The 17,910-nt window shown below is 45.0% G+C and overlaps 3 non-coding genes across 3 annotated transcripts; all 3 read left to right on the top strand.

Moving 5' to 3' along the window:
• Nucleotides 1-13,833: 13,833 nt before the first annotated feature.
• Nucleotides 13,834-13,906, top strand: trnav-aac (transfer RNA valine (anticodon AAC)). Its single transcript has one exon. It is a non-coding gene; the product is annotated as a tRNA-Val (tRNA).
• A 2,300-nt stretch (nucleotides 13,907-16,206) lies between these two features.
• Nucleotides 16,207-16,278, top strand: trnad-guc (transfer RNA aspartic acid (anticodon GUC)). The gene has a single exon. It is a non-coding gene; the product is annotated as a tRNA-Asp (tRNA).
• A 708-nt stretch (nucleotides 16,279-16,986) lies between these two features.
• Nucleotides 16,987-17,059, top strand: trnav-cac (transfer RNA valine (anticodon CAC)). The gene has a single exon. It is a non-coding gene; the product is annotated as a tRNA-Val (tRNA).
• The last annotated feature ends 851 nt before the right edge of the window (nucleotides 17,060-17,910 follow it).

Here is a 17,910-nt window from a genome sequence, read left to right as displayed (position 1 = left end):
GGGACGTAGACCGGAGCAGGCCACGCAACGACCGCTCTAGTAGAGTTTTGTCCTCCGTAATATCTGATTTCTCCCTGTGTGATGCAGGTAAGGACCTGGTGCCTCCCTTTACCTGGGTGAGCTCATCTGGGACCTCCTTCTCCCGTATAGATCTCGTCCTGCATACCAGCTCCCTTACGAAGACGGCAGTAGACACCCAGGCCGTCTTCTTCTCTGACCATAGGCTCCTGCAGGTAACATTGCAGGTCCCTCAGACCTCCCAGATGGGGTCAGGGGTCTGGAAATTAAACACCTCCTTACTCGATGACCCCTCCATAGCTGCAGCCTATAAGAGCAGGCTTGTTGAGTGGACCACTTTGCGTGACCTATTCAACTCCCCTATAGAGTGGTGGGAGATGGTCAAAATGAGAACTAAGGGTTATTTCATAGCAGCAGGCAAGAGGAAAGCAAAAGAAAGGAGGGCCAAATATAAATACCTGAATGCTGCCCTCCAGCGTCTGAGCCTGCTTCAGCTTCGGGGGTTCCCTGTAAGCGACGAGATAGCCCAGACCAAGCTAGATCTTTCAGTGCTTTGTAGGGAGGAACAACGAAAGGTCATGCACAATGCAAAAGTGCAAAAAATGGAGGAAGACGAAAAGTGTACTCGCTTCTTCTTCCAGAAAACGAGGGAGAAGCGGCACTTGATGTCCTCCATGCTCGACAGCAGGGGGAGGATAGTAGAGGATAGTGAGGGAGTGAAAAAAGTGGTAGAGAACTTCTATAGGGACCTGTATAACATCAAAGCTACAGATGACACCCTGATAGAGTGGTTCCTGAGCCAGTTGGAGCCTGACTCAGTGCGGGACGAGGAGGAGGAGGAGAAGGACCCAGAACTCACGCTGGAGGAGCTCACCCAGGCGGTTAAGACCATGAACACCGGTAAGACGCCAGGTCCAGATGGCATCCCGGGTGAGTATTACCATCTTTTTTGGGACACGCTAAAAGTCCATTTAGCGGAGGTCTACAGAGCGGTCTACAGGGAGAAGCGGTTGGGCCCTTCTATGCGGGAGAGTGTAATTACTCTCCTTCATAAGAAAGGGGAAGTTAAAGATCTACGGAATTGGCGCCCGATCAGCCTCCTTTGCGTGGATTACAAGATACTAGCCAAAGCTCTGATGCTCCGGCTACAAGTACACCTCCCTTTGGTCATTGGCCCTGACCAGGCTTGTGGCGTCCCAGGGAGGTCCATCACGGATATTTTAATGTTAACAAGGGACATTCTGGCTTATTCTAGAGAACGGAACCATCCCCTCTGCCTGTTCAACCTTGACCAGGAGAAGGCGTTCGATAGGGTAAGCCATGAATATATGTACAAAGTGATGGACCAGATGAAATTCGCTCCTGGACTTAGGGAGTGGGTTAAAACCATATATACAAACATTAGTACCCGAGTCTTGGTGAACAGGCACCTGACTGGTAAAATATCTATCCAGTCAGGGGTCAGACAGGGTTGCCCACTATCCCCACTGCTATATGTCGTGTGCATTGAACCCCTCCTGCAGGCAATTCGTAGGGATACCAATATAACTGGTTTCCAGCTGCCTGGATCCAACGGGGTCCAGGTCAAAACAACAGCATATATGGACGATGTGTCACTCATTTGCACCAACACATCGTCGGTACCTCGGATTAGTAATATCCTTGAGAAGTACTGCACGGCGACCGGGGCAGTGATTAATAAGTCCAAGAGCGAAGTCTACGTGTCTAAAAATTGGCAGGTAGATAGGGAACTGTCGGACATGTACCCTGTCAAAAAGGACAAAATCAAGATTCTGGGCCTCATTTTCGAGAACAATAGCTCGGGGGCCCAGAGCTGGACGGCGGCCATTAACCAGGTCCGTAAAAAGATTGGCGGATGGAGCACAAGATCCTTAACAATGACGGGTAGAGTATTAATAACCAAGTCTATACTGTTCCCCATCCTCTCTTATGTAGGAAAAATCTTTCCCCCAGACAGGACCACCAAAAAAGTGGTGGACCGCATTATCCACCGCTTTATCTGGGGCAGCAAGATGGAGAGGGTAAAGCGAGCCACTCTGAGTAAAGCCGACAAGAAGGGAGGTAAGGGGGTCCCGGACGTTGTGCAGCTCACCCGAGTGCAGGGGCTCACGCAAACTATCAAGAACATCCAGGCCCTGGACAGGAAGGTATGTTACATGAATCGTTTCTATTTTGCCACCTGTCTCAGGGCCTTGGGCCTCTGCACTATTGATAACACCGTGCCGTACTCCTGGGACCCCCCATTGTATTATAGAACCTTAAGGGACACTATATATAAATTGGGCTTAGATAAAGCAAAATTGGCCTCCTGGGAATACAAGGCTGTAACTAAATATCTTGCCGGTTCCCAGGAAATTGAAAAAGTAGCTACTTTCTCCCTCACCCAAAGCCAAAAAATCTGGGAGAATGTGTCTCACAGCTGCCTCAGTAATGTCCAGAAGGATATAGCATGGAACACCGTCCACAGTGCACTCCCCACTCGAGCGTTCATGTTCAGGAGGGGACTAGCCCAAGTAGAAACATGCCCCTATGCAAAGTGCCGCAAGAGAGAAACACCAGCCCATATCTTCTGGGAGTGTGATGTGGCTGGCAGTGTCTGGCTCTCTGTCTCTGTCTTCCTAAACAGGTTTGCTGACACGGCCAAGATGACCGCTGAGACTGTGCTCTATGGGCCTGCGGGAGGAATCACTACCAGCACAGCTAAGTGCGTTTGGCGTGTCATCAATGTTGTCAAGCAGATCCTGTGGGAGGGCCGTAACGTCTGTGTCTATCACAAGCAGGAGCTAGACACTATCACCACGACCAGAAGGGCACAAACTCTTATCAAGGACTTTGTAATTCTGGACATCCGGACCCTCGGGAAGGACAAGGCCTGCGCGGAGTGGAGGATCGCCGGACTTCAGGACGTGAAGATGGAATAAAGGAAAAAACTGGAACCGCTAGCTCCTAGGAGCGGGACTACGGGGCACCGCTAAGCCTTTTATTTATTTTGTCATGCCAGCATTCCGCCCTTTTTAGCTGGCATGACCGTTTTTCAACGGTGCCCTGGTTTTATGTAGTCTTTTTGTTTCAGTTTTATGGACCTTTGATTTAATTTGAATGTTTTATTTGATTTTGTTTTGTTTTGTTTTATGTATCTTTAAGATTTTTAATGTAAACTATTAAAAGTTACATTTTAAGTGTTTTAAAATTTTAGAATTTTAACTCACTGTTTATACACTGTCCCTTTTCCCCTGTCCCTGTTTTAGATCTAGGTTTATGTTCACTTTTTTAGAGAGCACTCCCCGGCCCTCACAAGCACTGGTTTTTTATAGATGGTTCTTTTTTTCCAGTCACTTTTAAAACAGCACAGGTTTTTTTCATGTTGATTTTAATCTGTGTCTGTTTTAACCATGTACAAAGCACAATTGTCTTGGTGTTTTTAAATGTATTTTAAATGCTTTTAAAACAAAATGTATGTCTGTATGCATGAATGTCATCTTTAAAAGAAATGTAAAATGAATGAAAAAACGAATGGGTGTAAATGTAAAAAAATGTAAAATCTCAATAAAAGAGTATTTTACTAAAGATTTCCGTGGAGAGGAACATTTATGAGTTTCAACTAATTTTTTGATGCCCTGCTTTGGCGGGGCTTCCTTGTGTTGTAAAATAATAGAATTGCAGTGTGTAGTGTTGGTATGATAAATGGGCGTGCTATTCAAAGTAACATTTGTTACAGACTGCAGTCTTCTTGATCACACTAAGAAAGTGGGTGTCTTAGTTGTGTATGTATAGTAGAACCGGTTGTACTATACACCGCTAAGCCTTTTATTTATTTTGTCATGCCAGCATTCCGCCCCTTTTAGCTGGCATGACCGTTTTTGAACGGTGCCCTGGTTTTATGTAGTCTTTTTGTTTCAGTTTTATGGACTCTCTTGTTTTTGATTTATTTTGAATGTTTTATTTTGTTTTGTTTTGTTTTTTGTATCTAAAAGATTTTTAATGTTAACTATTAAAAGTTACATTTTAAGTGTTTTAAAATTTTAGAATTTTAACTCACTGTTTATACACTGTCCCTTTTCCCCTGTCCCTGTTTTAGATCTAGGTTTATGTTCACTTTTTTAGAGAGCACTCCCCGGCCCTCACAAGCACTGGTTTTTTATAGATGGTTCTTTTTTTCCAGTCACTTTTAAAGCAGCACAGGTTTTTTTCATGTTGATTTTAATCTGTGTCTGTTTTAACCATGTATAAAGCACAGTTGTCTTGGTGTTTTTAAATGTGTTTTAAATGCTTTTAAAACAAAATGTATGTCTGTCTGTATGCATGAATGTCATCTTTAAAAGAAATGTAAAGTGAATGAAAAAACGAATGGGTGTAAATGTAAAAAAATGTAAAATCTCAATAAAAGAGTATTTTACTAAATAATAAAAGGCATGTACTGTAGTCAAGTGCAGGAACTGCGGCGCCCCCCACGAGACCAGCCACTGCAGAGAAGAGAGGCAGTGCAATTTGTGTGGAAAGAAGGGGCACCTGTTTAAGGACTGCCCCTCTTCCTATGCCAACATGGCCAGAGCCAGCAAGGCAAACACGAACAAGCCTAGGCCTGAGCAGGAAGAGGGAGCAAGTAACAAAGATCAGTCCACATCACCACCAACAGTATCCAAGACCCAGACTCCAGCACCACCATCATCACCAGCACATGGGAATACCCCTGGACGCGGTAAGCCAGAAGTCTGCTAACAGCTTGTCACAAAGACGGCCAGAGTGGGTGGCGTCAGACCAGACAGGAATTCAAAACAAAGACAGTGGTTGATGATGAGCTGAGTGCAATGGCTGCACTCAGCGTTTATTAACAAATAAAAGGGTTGAAAATAGCACAAAACACGGGACACGGCACTATACGCCAAAGTAAAAAGACAAACAAAACGCACTAAACACAAACGGTGCTCGGAGACAAACAAACACGGTGAGTACACACACTTATCTTCACTTTTACGATCTTTAACTTAACTCTCCTCTCTCTCTCTCCCGTTCTCCTCTTCCGAACACCTAACCACGACTGAGTGAAACTGTGCATCTATATATACTGTTGTGCTGGGATTCAATTACTAATTAATTACTCACTTGAATCCCAGCACGTGAATTCATTACGTGCAACCCCGTGCCACACATTATACACATTTTATCTGCACGTGAAGTGATGTGCCATCCTCGTGCCTAAATATAATTATACACTTTAAACACACGTGAAACACAGACCCGTTTATATCCCGTGTACCAATCTATACACCAACATTAACATACGCACGCATATACACAACACAGAACACACAAATGCACACAGGGGCGGGGCACTTTGCCACATATACCCCCCCTTGTGCGCAGCACACATGGCCTCAACGGCCACCTCCCCCCTTAAATACCCAGCAGTCCAGGCCAAAGTCTCGGGCTGGGAAGGGAGGCTTTAGTGGGCCCATGGCTGGACATGCTGTCAGCTCCCCTGCCGGTAGTGGCACGGCTGACAGCATGCTGGTCCCGTCCTGCAGCGAAAAAGCTGCGGGGGCAGGTGGTCCCCCGACCTCCCCCTTCTTCATAGCCGGCAGCTCCCTCCTGTGGGGCTCCGGCCACAAGAACTCCTGCAGCGAAACTGCTGCTGGGGAAAGTGGTCTCCAGACCTCATCCCCCTTCTTCGTGGCCGGCAGCTCCCCTTTCTGGGGCTCCGGCCACCGTACTCCCTGCGGAGGTACGGGCAGCAGAGGCAGCTCCAGCTCCTCTGCTCCTGGCGGTGGTGGAGGCAGAGGCAGCTCCAGCTCCTCTGCTCCTGGCGGTGGTGGAGGCAGAGGCAGCTCCAGCTCCTCTGCTCCTTGCGGTGGTGGTGGCGGAGGCAGAGGCAGCTCCTGCTCCTCTGCTCCTTGCGGTGGTGGTGGCGGAGGCAGAGGCAGCTCCTGCTCCTCTGCTCCTTGCGGTGGTGGTGGCGGAGGCAGCTCCTGCTCCTCTGCTCCTTGCGGTGGTGGTGGCGGAGGCAGAGGCAGCTCCTGCTCCTCTGCTCCTTGCGGTGGTGGTGGCGGAGGCAGAGGCAGCTCCTGCTCCTCTGCTCCTGGCGGTGCTGGCTCCCTCTGCTGTGGCGGCTGGGCATGTGCGCGCCGTGCTGCCTTCAGCAGCATAGCGAGAGGCTGCTGGGGGACACCAGCATCCTGCCCTTCTCCCCCCCAAAAATTTTCAGGGGGTTGAGCCTGTAACTCCTCCCCTTCTGGCTCTTGGGACTGAACCAGCAGGCATTTTCCCTCTGCTGGTGGCTTGGGTCCCAGGGCTGTGGAAGCCCCGACTTGCCTCCCTTTGGGCTGTGGACGCCCCGACTCCTCCATGTTGGGCTGTGGACGCCCCGACTCCTCCCTGTTGGGCTGTGGACGCCCCGACTCCTCCCTGTTGGGCTGTGGACGCCCCGACTCCTCCCTGTTGGGCTGTGGACGTTCGGGCTCCTCCCACTCAGGCGTAGGACGTTCGGGCTCCTCCCACTCAGGCGTAGGACGTTCGGGCTCCTCCCACTCAGGCGTAGGACGTTCGGGCTCCTCCCACTCAGGCGTAGGACGTTCGGGCTCCTCCCACTCAGGCGTAGGACGTTCGGGCTCCTCCCACTCAGGCGTAGGACGTTCGGGCTCCTCCCACTCAGGCGTAGGACGTTCGGGCTCCTCCCACTCAGGCGTAGGACGTTCGGGCTCCTCCCACTCAGGCGTAGGACGTTCGGGCTCCTCCCGCTTGGGCTGTGGACGCTCAGGCTCCTCCCACTTGGGCGTAGGACACTCGGGCTCCTCCCGCTTGGGCTGTGGACGCTCAGGCTCCTCCCATTTGGGCTGTGGACGCTCAGGCTCCTCCCGCTTGGGCTGTGGACGCTCAGGCTCCTCCCACTTGGGCTGTGGAGGCAAAACCAGCAGGCATTCACCCTCTGCTGGTGGAGATGGGGACAGCAGGTACTCACCCTCTGCTGGTGGAGATGGGGACAGCAGGTACTCACCCTCTGCTGGTGGTCCTGCTACCTGGGCTGCTGTTCCGTTGATGGTTGCCTCCAGGTAGCTGAGGACAAACTCCACACCTTCCTCCAAGGTGTTTGGGGTGTGTTCCTCCTGAAAGGCCTCCCATCTCTCACTGTCCATCATCCACAGGGCCCGGACGACCATGGGCAGAGACTGGGCCTCCAGCCCAGCATTCTCCAGGAACCAGCCCCGCAGTTTGATGGCGTCTTCTGCCATTGATTTTTTGTTTTGTTTTGTTTTTTTCCCCCAAAACAATATTTGTAATTTTTTTTTTTTTTTTTTTTTTTTTTTTTTTAATCCATACCCCTCCTGGTCTGACGCTTGGAGGCGCGGCTATCCCACGAAGACACCACGTGTCACAAAGACGGCCAGAGTGGGTGGCGTCAGACCAGACAGGAATTCAAAACAAAGACAGTGGTTGATGATGAGCTGAGTGCAATGGCTGCACTCAGCGTTTATTAACAAATAAAAGGGTTGAAAACAGCACAAAACACGGGACACGGCACTATACGCCAAAGTAAAAAGACAAACAAAACGCACTAAACACAAACGGTGCTCGGAGACAAACAAACACGGTGAGTACACACACTTATCTTCACTTTTACGATCTTTAACTTAACTCTCCTCTCTCTCTCTCCCGTTCTCCTCTTCCGAACACCTAACCACGACTGAGTGAAACTGTGCATCTATATATACTGTTGTGCTGGGATTCAATTACTAATTAATTACTCACTTGAATCCCAGCACGTGAATTCATTACGTGCAACCCCGTGCCACACATTATACACATTTTATCTGCACGTGAAGTGATGTGCCATCCTCGTGCCTAAATATAATTATACACTTTAAACACACGTGAAACACAGACCCGTTTATATCCCGTGTACCAATCTATACACCAACATTAACATACGCACGCATATACACAACACAGAACACACAAATGCACACAGGGGCGGGGCACTTTGCCACACAGCTCCAATTCAACAGACGGTAACAGCCAAAGAATGCTGTCTGTCATAACCCCCCCCCAGGACAAAGCTGACCCACACGTTCCGAGGGGCCCTGAGCAAGTTCCACCAGACTTACCTTGTGGGGAGTTGAATAGCCCCAACAACTCCAAGTACTGTGCATATAAAGACGGTGCCTTCTTGGACGAGGCAGCAGTGAGTACCTTCTCAGGGGTGATGGGAGTTGCAAATAAGCCCAAGCCCCCTCGAAGCAAGCGTAGAGCTAAGAGTAGGAAGAGTGTCCCGACCTCCCAATCATAGTCGCTATGGGGTGGACGCAGCGACTCCTTTTCTTGTTAGCTACCCTGATGGCCCTGATATGTGTGTCTGTTAATGTCAGGAGCATCAGGGAGACACAAAAAAGATTTGATGTACTAAACTATCTAGCTAACTTGAAAGCAGATCTCATCTTTCTGCAGGAGTGTGGTATTTCGTCGAGCCCTGATTATAGGGACCTGAAGGAGAGTTGGACCCTGGGGGACTCCTTCTGGTCGGGCTCCAACATAGCCAGAGCCGACGGAGTAGGTATCCTGTTTAAAAACCCATTTATTACCTCCCGCAGCAGCAGGGAGGTAGAACCTGGTAGAATTCTGAGCGTGGATGTGACATACAACAACACTCCCCTCAGACTGGTCAATGTCTACGCACCCACTAACCAAAACGAAAGAGTTCAATTTTTTCCACAGCTGCGTCCACTCCTGCTGGGGAACGTACCCGTCATCGTGTCAGGTGACTTCAATTGTGCTCTGAGGGACGTAGACCGGAGCAGGCCACGCAACGACCGCTCTAGTAGAGTTTTGTCCTCCGTAATATCTGATTTCTCCCTGTGTGATGCAGGTAAGGACCTGGTGCCTCCCTTTACCTGGGTGAGCTCATCTGGGACCTCCTTCTCCCGTATAGATCTCGTCCTGCATACCAGCTCCCTTACGAAGACGGCAGTAGACACCCAGGCCGTCTTCTTCTCTGACCATAGGCTCCTGCAGGTAACATTGCAGGTCCCTCAGACCTCCCAGATGGGGTCAGGGGTCTGGAAATTAAACATCTCCTTACTCGATGACCCCTCCATAGCTGCAGCCTATAAGAGCAGGCTTGTTGAGTGGACCACTTTGCGTGACCTATTCAACTCCCCTATAGAGTGGTGGGAGATGGTCAAAATGAGAACTAAGGGTTATTTCATAGCAGCAGGCAAGAGGAAAGCAAAAGAAAGGAGGGCCAAATATAAATACCTGAATGCTGCCCTCCAGCGTCTGAGCCTGCTTCAGCTTCGGGGGTTCCCTGTAAGCGACGAGATAGCCCAGACCAAGCTAGATCTTTCAGTGCTTTGTAGGGAGGAACAACGAAAGGTCATGCACAATGCAAAAGTGCAAAAAATGGAGGAAGACGAAAAGTGTACTCGCTTCTTCTTCCAGAAAACGAGGGAGAAGCGGCACTTGATGTCCTCCATGCTCGACAGCAGGGGGAGGATAGTAGAGGATAGTGAGGGAGTGAAAAAAGTGGTAGAGAACTTCTATAGGGACCTGTATAACATCAAAGCTACAGATGACACCCTGATAGAGTGGTTCCTGAGCCAGTTGGAGCCTGACTCAGTGCGGGACGAGGAGGAGGAGGAGAAGGACCCAGAACTCACGCTGGAGGAGCTCACCCAGGCGGTTAAGACCATGAACACCGGTAAGACGCCAGGTCCAGATGGCATCCCGGGTGAGTATTACCATCTTTTTTGGGACACGCTAAAAGTCCATTTAGCGGAGGTCTACAGAGCGGTCTACAGGGAGAAGCGGTTGGGCCCTTCTATGCGGGAGAGTGTAATTACTCTCCTTCATAAGAAAGGGGAAGTTAAAGATCTACGGAATTGGCGCCCAATCAGCCTCCTTTGCGTGGATTACAAGATACTAGCCAAAGCTCTGATGCTCCGGCTACAAGTACACCTCCCTTTGGTCATTGGCCCCGACCAGGCTTGTGGCGTCCCAGGGAGGTCCATCACGGATATTTTAATGTTAACAAGGGACATTCTGGCTTATTCTAGAGAACGGAACCATCCCCTCTGCCTGTTCAACCTTGACCAGGAGAAGGCGTTCGATAGGGTAAGCCATGAATATATGTACAAAGTGATGGACCAGATGAAATTCGCTCCTGGACTTAGGGAGTGGGTTAAAACCATCTATACAAACATTAGTACCCGAGTCTTGGTGAACAGGCACCTGACTGGTAAAATATCTATCCAGTCAGGGGTCAGACAGGGTTGCCCACTATCCCCACTGCTATATGTCGTGTGCATTGAACCCCTCCTGCAGGCAATTCGTAGGGATACCAATATAACTGGTTTCCAGCTGCCTGGATCCAACGGGGTCCAGGTCAAAACAACAGCATATATGGACGATGTGTCACTCATTTGCACCAACACATCGTCGGTACCTCGGATTAGTAATATCCTTGAGAAGTACTGCACGGCGACCGGGGCAGTGATTAATAAGTCCAAGAGCGAAGTCTACGTGTCTAAAAATTGGCAGGTAGATAGGGAACTGTCGGACATGTACCCTGTCAAAAAGGACAAAATCAAGATTCTGGGCCTCATTTTCGAGAACAATAGCTTGGGGGCCCAGAGCTGGACGGCGGCCATTAACCAGGTCCGTAAAAAGATTGGCGGATGGAGCACAAGATCCTTAACAATGACGGGTAGAGTATTAATAACCAAGTCTATACTGTTCCCCATCCTCTCTTATGTAGGAAAAATCTTTCCCCCAGACAGGACCACCAAAAAAGTGGTGGACCGCATTATCCACCGCTTTATCTGGGGCAGCAAGATGGAGAGGGTAAAGCGAGCCACTCTGAGTAAAGCCGACAAGAAGGGAGGTAAGGGGGTCCCGGACGTTGTGCAGCTCACCCGAGTGCAGGGGCTCACGCAAACTATCAAGAACATCCAGGCCCTGGACAGGAAGGTATGTTACATGAATCGTTTCTATTTTGCCACCTGTCTCAGGGCCTTGGGCCTCTGCACTATTGATAACACCGTGCCGTACTCCTGGGACCCCCCATTGTATTATAGAACCTTAAGGGACACTATATATAAATTGGGCTTAGATAAAGCAAAATTGGCCTCCTGGGAATACAAGGCTGTAACTAAATATCTTGCCGGTTCCCAGGAAATTGAAAAAGTAGCTACTTTCTCCCTCACCCAAAGCCAAAAAATCTGGGAGAATGTGTCTCACAGCTGCCTCAGTAATGTCCAGAAGGATATAGCATGGAACACCGTCCACAGTGCACTCCCCACTCGAGCGTTCATGTTCAGGAGGGGACTAGCCCAAGTAGAAACATGCCCCTATGCAAAGTGCCGCAAGAGAGAAACACCAGCCCATATCTTCTGGGAGTGTGATGTGGCTGGCAGTGTCTGGCTCTCTGTCTCTGTCTTCCTAAACAGGTTTGCTGACACGGCCAAGATGACCGCTGAGACTGTGCTCTATGGGCCTGCGGGAGGAATCACTACCAGCACAGCTAAGTGCGTTTGGCGTGTCATCAATGTTGTCAAGCAGATCCTGTGGGAAGGCCGTAACGTCTGTGTCTATCACAAGCAGGAGCTAGACACTATCACCACGACCAGAAGGGCACAAACTCTTATCAAGGACTTTGTAATTCTGGACATCCGGACCCTCGGGAAGGACAAGGCCTGCGCGGAGTGGAGGATCGCCGGACTTCAGGACGTGAAGATGGAATAAAGGAAAAAACTGGAACCGCTAGCTCCTAGGAGCGGGACTACGGGGCACCGCTAAGCCTTTTATTTATTTTGTCATGCCAGCATTCCGCCCTTTTTAGCTGGCATGACCGTTTTTCAACGGTGCCCTGGTTTTATGTAGTCTTTTTGTTTCAGTTTTATGGACTTTTATTTGATTTACGTTGAATGTTTTATTTGATTTTGTTTTGTTTTGTTTTATGTATCTTTAAGATTTTTAATGTAAACTATTAAAAGTTACATTTTAAGTGTTTTAAAATTTTAGAATTTTAACTCACTGTTTTATACACTGTCCCTTTTCCCCTGTCCCTGTTTTAGATCTAGTTTTATGTTCACTTTTGAACCTTTTTAGAGAGCACTCCCCGGCCCTCACAAGCACTGGTTTTTTATAGATGGTTCTTTTTTTCCAGTCACTTTTAAAACAGCACAGGTTTTTTTCATGTTGATTTTAATCTGTGTCTGTTTTAACCATGTACAAAGCACAATTGTCTTGGTGTTTTTAAATGTATTTTAAATGCTTTTAAAACAAAATGTATGTCTGTATGCATGAATGTCATCTTTAAAAGAAATGTAAAATGAATGAAAAAACGAATGGGTGTAAATGTAAAAAAAATGTAAAATCTCAATAAAAGAGTATTTTACTAAAGATTTCCGTGGAGAGGAACATTTATGAGTTTCAACTAATTTTTTGATGCCCTGCTTTGGCGGGGCTTCCTTGTGTTGTAAAATAATAGAATTGCAGTGTGTAGTGTTGGTATGATAAATGGGCGTGCTATTCAAAGTAACATTTGTTACAGACTGCAGTCTTCTTGATCACACTAAGAAAGTGGGTGTCTTCGTTGTGTATGTATAGTAGAACCGGTTGTACTATACACCGCTAAGCCTTTTATTTATTTTGTCATGCCAGCATTCCGCCCCTTTTAGCTGGCATGACCGTTTTTGAACGGTGCCCTGGTTTTATGTAGTCTTTTTGTTTCAGTTTTATGGACTCTCTTGTTTTTGATTTATTTTGAATGTTTTATTTGGTTTTGTTTTGTATTTACGTATCTAAAAGATTTTTAATGTCAACTATTAAAAGTTACATTTTAAGTGTTTTAAAATTTTAGAATTTTAACACACAGTTTTATACACAGTACCTTTGCCCCTGTCCCTTTAGTTTTAGATTTATAGTTTATTGTTCTGTTTTATGTTCACCTTCTGAACTTTTTGAAGAGAGCACTCCCCAGCGCTCACATACACTGTTTTTTTATAGATGGTTCTTTTTTTCCAGTCACTTTTAAAGCAGCACAGGTTTTATCATGTTGATTTTAATCTGTGTCTGTTTTAATCTTGTACAAAGCACAATTGTCTTGGTGTTTTTAAAGGTATTTTAAATGCTTTTAAAACAAAATGTATGTCTGTATACATTCCCGTAACTGCATTTACATTTCGAAGCCTGTTCAAGGAAGCCCCGTCAAAGTGCATTATGGGTATGCAAATGTGATTCACCCCTGCCGCGCCGTTTCCACCCAACAGTATTGCTCAACCCAAGGTATTCGTTCTCCAAGTTACCAAAATACGTTTTAGTATCAGATCGCTGTACCAGGTGGCACTGCCTACACAGCTCAAACAGACTCAGAGTGAATGCATTGGTGGTAACAAAAAGTTACAACAAACGCTGCTATCGCTATGATACATTTACCGTTGCATTTAAAAAAAAAAAAAAAAACCTATGGGTTTTAAACGTTGAAAATGCAACAAATGGAGACCACTGAAAAAATAATAATACAAAAAAAAATGTTTCCGCCCGGGGACCTTTCGCGTGTGAGGCGAACGTGATAACCACTACACTACGGAAACTTCATTGAAAACATCTCTCAAGTACTGAACACAGCAAGTGCTACAGGTCGCTGGTGATGCACGTGTTTAGTTCATTTTCTAAGTACAGCCGTATCATCACTTTAATAGTCTATACTTTTCAGTGGGAATATGTCTGTTTATCCCATTTAGTAGTAGTAGCGTTAATTTGCCGATAAAATATACTGGCTAAAAACAAAACAACAAAGAATACGTTTCCGTAGTGTAGTGGTTATCACGTTCGCCTAACACGCGAAAGGTCCCCGGTTCGAGACCGGGCGGAAACAGTTTTTTTAAATTTATTTTAAAATAACAACCCGTTACAAATACATTTTGTAACAATATACTTCTTATATCATATTACACGTATCGAAAACTGCACTATAGTGCATTATTTGTATGTATTTGAAGTTCATTGTATTTGATAAGCGGTTACAGCAGTTTGTGAAATGTTTCCGTAGTGTAGTGGTTATCACGTTCGCCTCACACGCGAAAGATCCCTGGTGTGGAAACACGTGTATGATTTCCATTACACGAGAGTAGATGTTAAAACTTCATGCTGCTTTGAACTCGGCTCTCGCCAAGATAAGCACCAACTAAGACGTAGCTTTATAGTAAACTAATGTGTTACATATGTGTCTAAAAGCCTTTTATTTATTTTGTCATGCCAGCATTCCGCCCCTTTTAGCTGGCATGACCGTTTTTGAACGGTGCCCTGGTTTTATGTAGTCTTTTTGTTTCAGTTTTATGGACTGTGATTTGATTTATTTTGAATGTCTTATTTGATTTTGTTTTGTTTTGTTTTGTTTTATGTATCTTTAAGATTTTTAATGTAAACTATTAAAAGTTACATTTTAAGTGTTTTAAAATTTTAGAATTTTAACTCACTGTTTTATACACTGTCCCTTTTCCCCTGTCCCTGTTTTAGATCTAGTTTTATGTTCACTTTTTAACCTTTTTAGAGAGCACTCCCCGGCCCTCACAAGCACTGTTTTTTTTATAGATGGTTCTTTTTTTCCAGTCACTTTTAAAACAGCACAGGTTTTTTTCATGTTGATTTTAATCTGTGTCTGTTTTAACCATGTACAAAGCACAATTGTCTTGGTGTTTTTAAATGTATTTTAAATGCTTTTAAAACAAAATGTATGTCTGTATGCATGAATGTCATCTTTAAAAGAAATGTAAAATGAATGAAAAAACGAATGGGTGTAAATGTAAAAAATGTAAAATCTCAATAAAAGAGTATTTTACTAAAGATTTCCGTGGAGAGGAACATTTATGAGTTTCAACTAATTTTTTGATGCCCTGCTTTGGCGGGGCTTCCTTGTGTTGTAAAATAATAGAATTGCAGTGTGTAGTGTTGGTATGATAAATGGGCGTGCTATTCAAAGTAACATTTGTTACAGACTGCAGTCTTCTTGATCACACTAAGAAAGTGGGTGTCTTAGTTGTGTATGTATAGTAGAACCGGTTGTACTATACACCGCTAAGCCTTTTATTTATTTTGTCATGCCAGCATTCCGCCCCTTTTAGCTGGCATGACCGTTTTTGAACGGTGCCCTGGTTTTATGTAGTTTTTTTGTTTCAGTTTTATGGACTCTCTTGTTTTTGATTTATTTTGAATGTTTTATTTGGTTTTGTTTTGTATTTACGTATCTAAAAGATTTTTAATGTCAACTATTAAAAGTTACATTTTAAGTGTTTTAAAATTTTAGAATTTTAACTCACTGTTTTATACACTGTCCCTTTTCCCCTGTCCCTGTTTTAGATCTATAGTTTTATGTTCACTTTTGAACTTTTTTAGAGAGCACTCCCCGGCCCTCACAAGCACTGGTTTTTTATAGATGGTTCTTTTTTTCCAGTCACTTTTAAAGCAGCACAGGTTTTTTTCATGTCGATTTTAATCTGTGTCTGTTTTAACCATGTATAAAGCACAGTTGTCTTGGTGTTTTTAAATGTGTTTTAAATGCTTTTAAAACAAAATGTATGTCTGTCTGTATGCATGAATGTCATCTTTAAAAGAAATGTAAAATGAATGAAAAAACGAATGGGTGTAAATGTAAAAAAATGTAAAATCTCAATAAAGATTTCCGTGGAGAGGAACATTTATGAGTTGCAACTAATTTTTTGATGCCCTGCTTTGGCGGGGCTTCCTTGTGTTGTAAAATAATAGAATTGCAGTGTGTAGTGTTGGTATGATAAATAGGCTTGCTATTCAAAGTAACATTGGTTACAGACTGCAGTCTTCTTGATCACACTAAGAAAGTGGGTGTCTTAGTTGTGTATGTATAGTAGAACCGGTTGTGCCCCACTTTCATCCAATCACTCAACCATTCGTGCAATTAGTGATGGTGGGAAGGGAAGTGAAGTCTCTGAATCATTAGGTTCGCAAAATTCACTGAGCCGAAGCAGACGAAACACTTCATGCTCTTTAGTGCCATCTCTTGGTAGATCTGCACAACTCAATACATTAAGTTTAGCACAGACCTGCACAACAGCGCCAAAATCATGTTGTGGCGGCAGCAATGAATGGGAAATCGTTTAGGGCGGTCTTCCTGTGAGTACAGAACGATTACTGTTTACGCATTCCTCGTTAGTATAGTGGTCAGTATCCCCGCCTGTCACGCGGGAGACCGGGGTTCAATTCCCCGACGGGGAGAAGTTGTTTTATTTTTTTATTTTATTTTTTTAAAACTCTCCTTAAATATTTTCCGCACAAAATGTAGTTGACAATTATTTACCAGATATGATGTATATTTGCTTATTTTTTTATATCTATACCTATATACGTAATCCTTACCCGCCGTACCATATTTACAGTATTATTCGTTGTGTTGACTATATATTATATTATTTTACCTGTGCTTTTGTACATTTCAGAATATCATTTTTATAGACTATTTGTATTGCTAAAACAGTTTGTCCTCACTGAAATAAAGTGTTTTGTAAAAAAAAAAAAAAAAAAAATAGAAACTTAAGAGAGGCCATGGAGAGTCACTAAGGGGGCGTGACTATGACGAAAGGGGCAGCTCTGTAAATAGAAAAAGCTAAATACATAAATGTTAACAAACACATTCTTAAAAGTCGGGAGTATGTTATGCGTGTTAGGCGGACGTGATAATCACTATACTACGTATTCTGCGTCGTTATGTTTTTAGTCAGTATGTTTTACCTAAAACTCAACTATTTGAAAGTTGAACGGCAAATTAACGCTATTACAACTAAATGGGATAAACAGACATATTCTTCCCATTGAAAAGTATAGACTATTAGTGAAAATACGCCTGTACTTAGAAAATGAACACGTGCATCACCAGCGACCTGTAGCACTTGCTGTGTTCAGTGCTTGAGCGCTGTCTTCCATGAAGTTTCCGTAGTGTAGTGGTTATCACGTTCGCCTCACACGCGAAAGGTCCCCGGTTCGAAACCGGGCGGAAACAGCTATTTTTTTCTGTATTATTATTTTTCAGTGGTCTCCATTTGTTGCATTTTATTTGTGTACGGTTAAAACCCGTGGGTTAATTATGTATTTATTTTTTTTAAATGCAAGCGTAAATGTATCATAGCGATAGCAGCGCTTGTTGTAACTTCTTGTTACGACCAATGCGTTCACTCTAAGTCGAGTCTGACTGATTTCTAAGTTTGTGCTGCGTAGGCAGTGCCACCTGAAACAGTATTTATGATTTTACTAGAAAATGTGTTCAACCGGACTAATATCAATTATAGCAATCATAAGGCAGGCCCTGATTTTTTTAATTTTTTTTTAGCACAGGAATAACTAGGCTCTCAAATTATAAATCTTCACAGAATCCTTACCTTCCAGTTACTATCATGTTACTTGGCCATGGCGGTGGTACTGTAGGCAGGACTCGGTGCTGGACTTCCGTCGCGTCCTGGTCAGCAAAGAGGGGGTCTCCTGCACTGCGCTGGAGGACACTGGGTCGAGTGTTACACTCATATGGGCCGATGTCTACCAGCAAGACCCCCGACACAGCACCACCACATTGGTGCTTTAACAGTGAAGTGATTAGAAAAACAAAATGGTTATAACTGCGTATTATTAGATGTGTTAGTAGCGTTAGAGATAAAACAATGGAACAAATTATAACTTGAATTCTGTTCCATGAACTTCAACTGTATTAGAATAAAATAGCAACACAATTACTTTATTAAATCCATTTCTAACAACCCCGAGGAGGCATCACAGCCACGATTCTTCCTACGTGGTCTCGGTGCCAAGCAGCGCCCCCTACTCCGCCAGGGAAGGACACCGTTCACCTGGGGAGGGGGT

The sequence above is a fragment of the Acipenser ruthenus genome, chromosome 23, assembly GCF_902713425.1.
Source record: "Acipenser ruthenus chromosome 23, fAciRut3.2 maternal haplotype, whole genome shotgun sequence".
NCBI lineage: Eukaryota > Metazoa > Chordata > Actinopteri > Acipenseriformes > Acipenseridae > Acipenser > Acipenser ruthenus.
The sequence above is the reverse complement of the archived record's forward strand: the minus strand, read 5'-3'. Positions and strand labels throughout refer to the sequence as shown.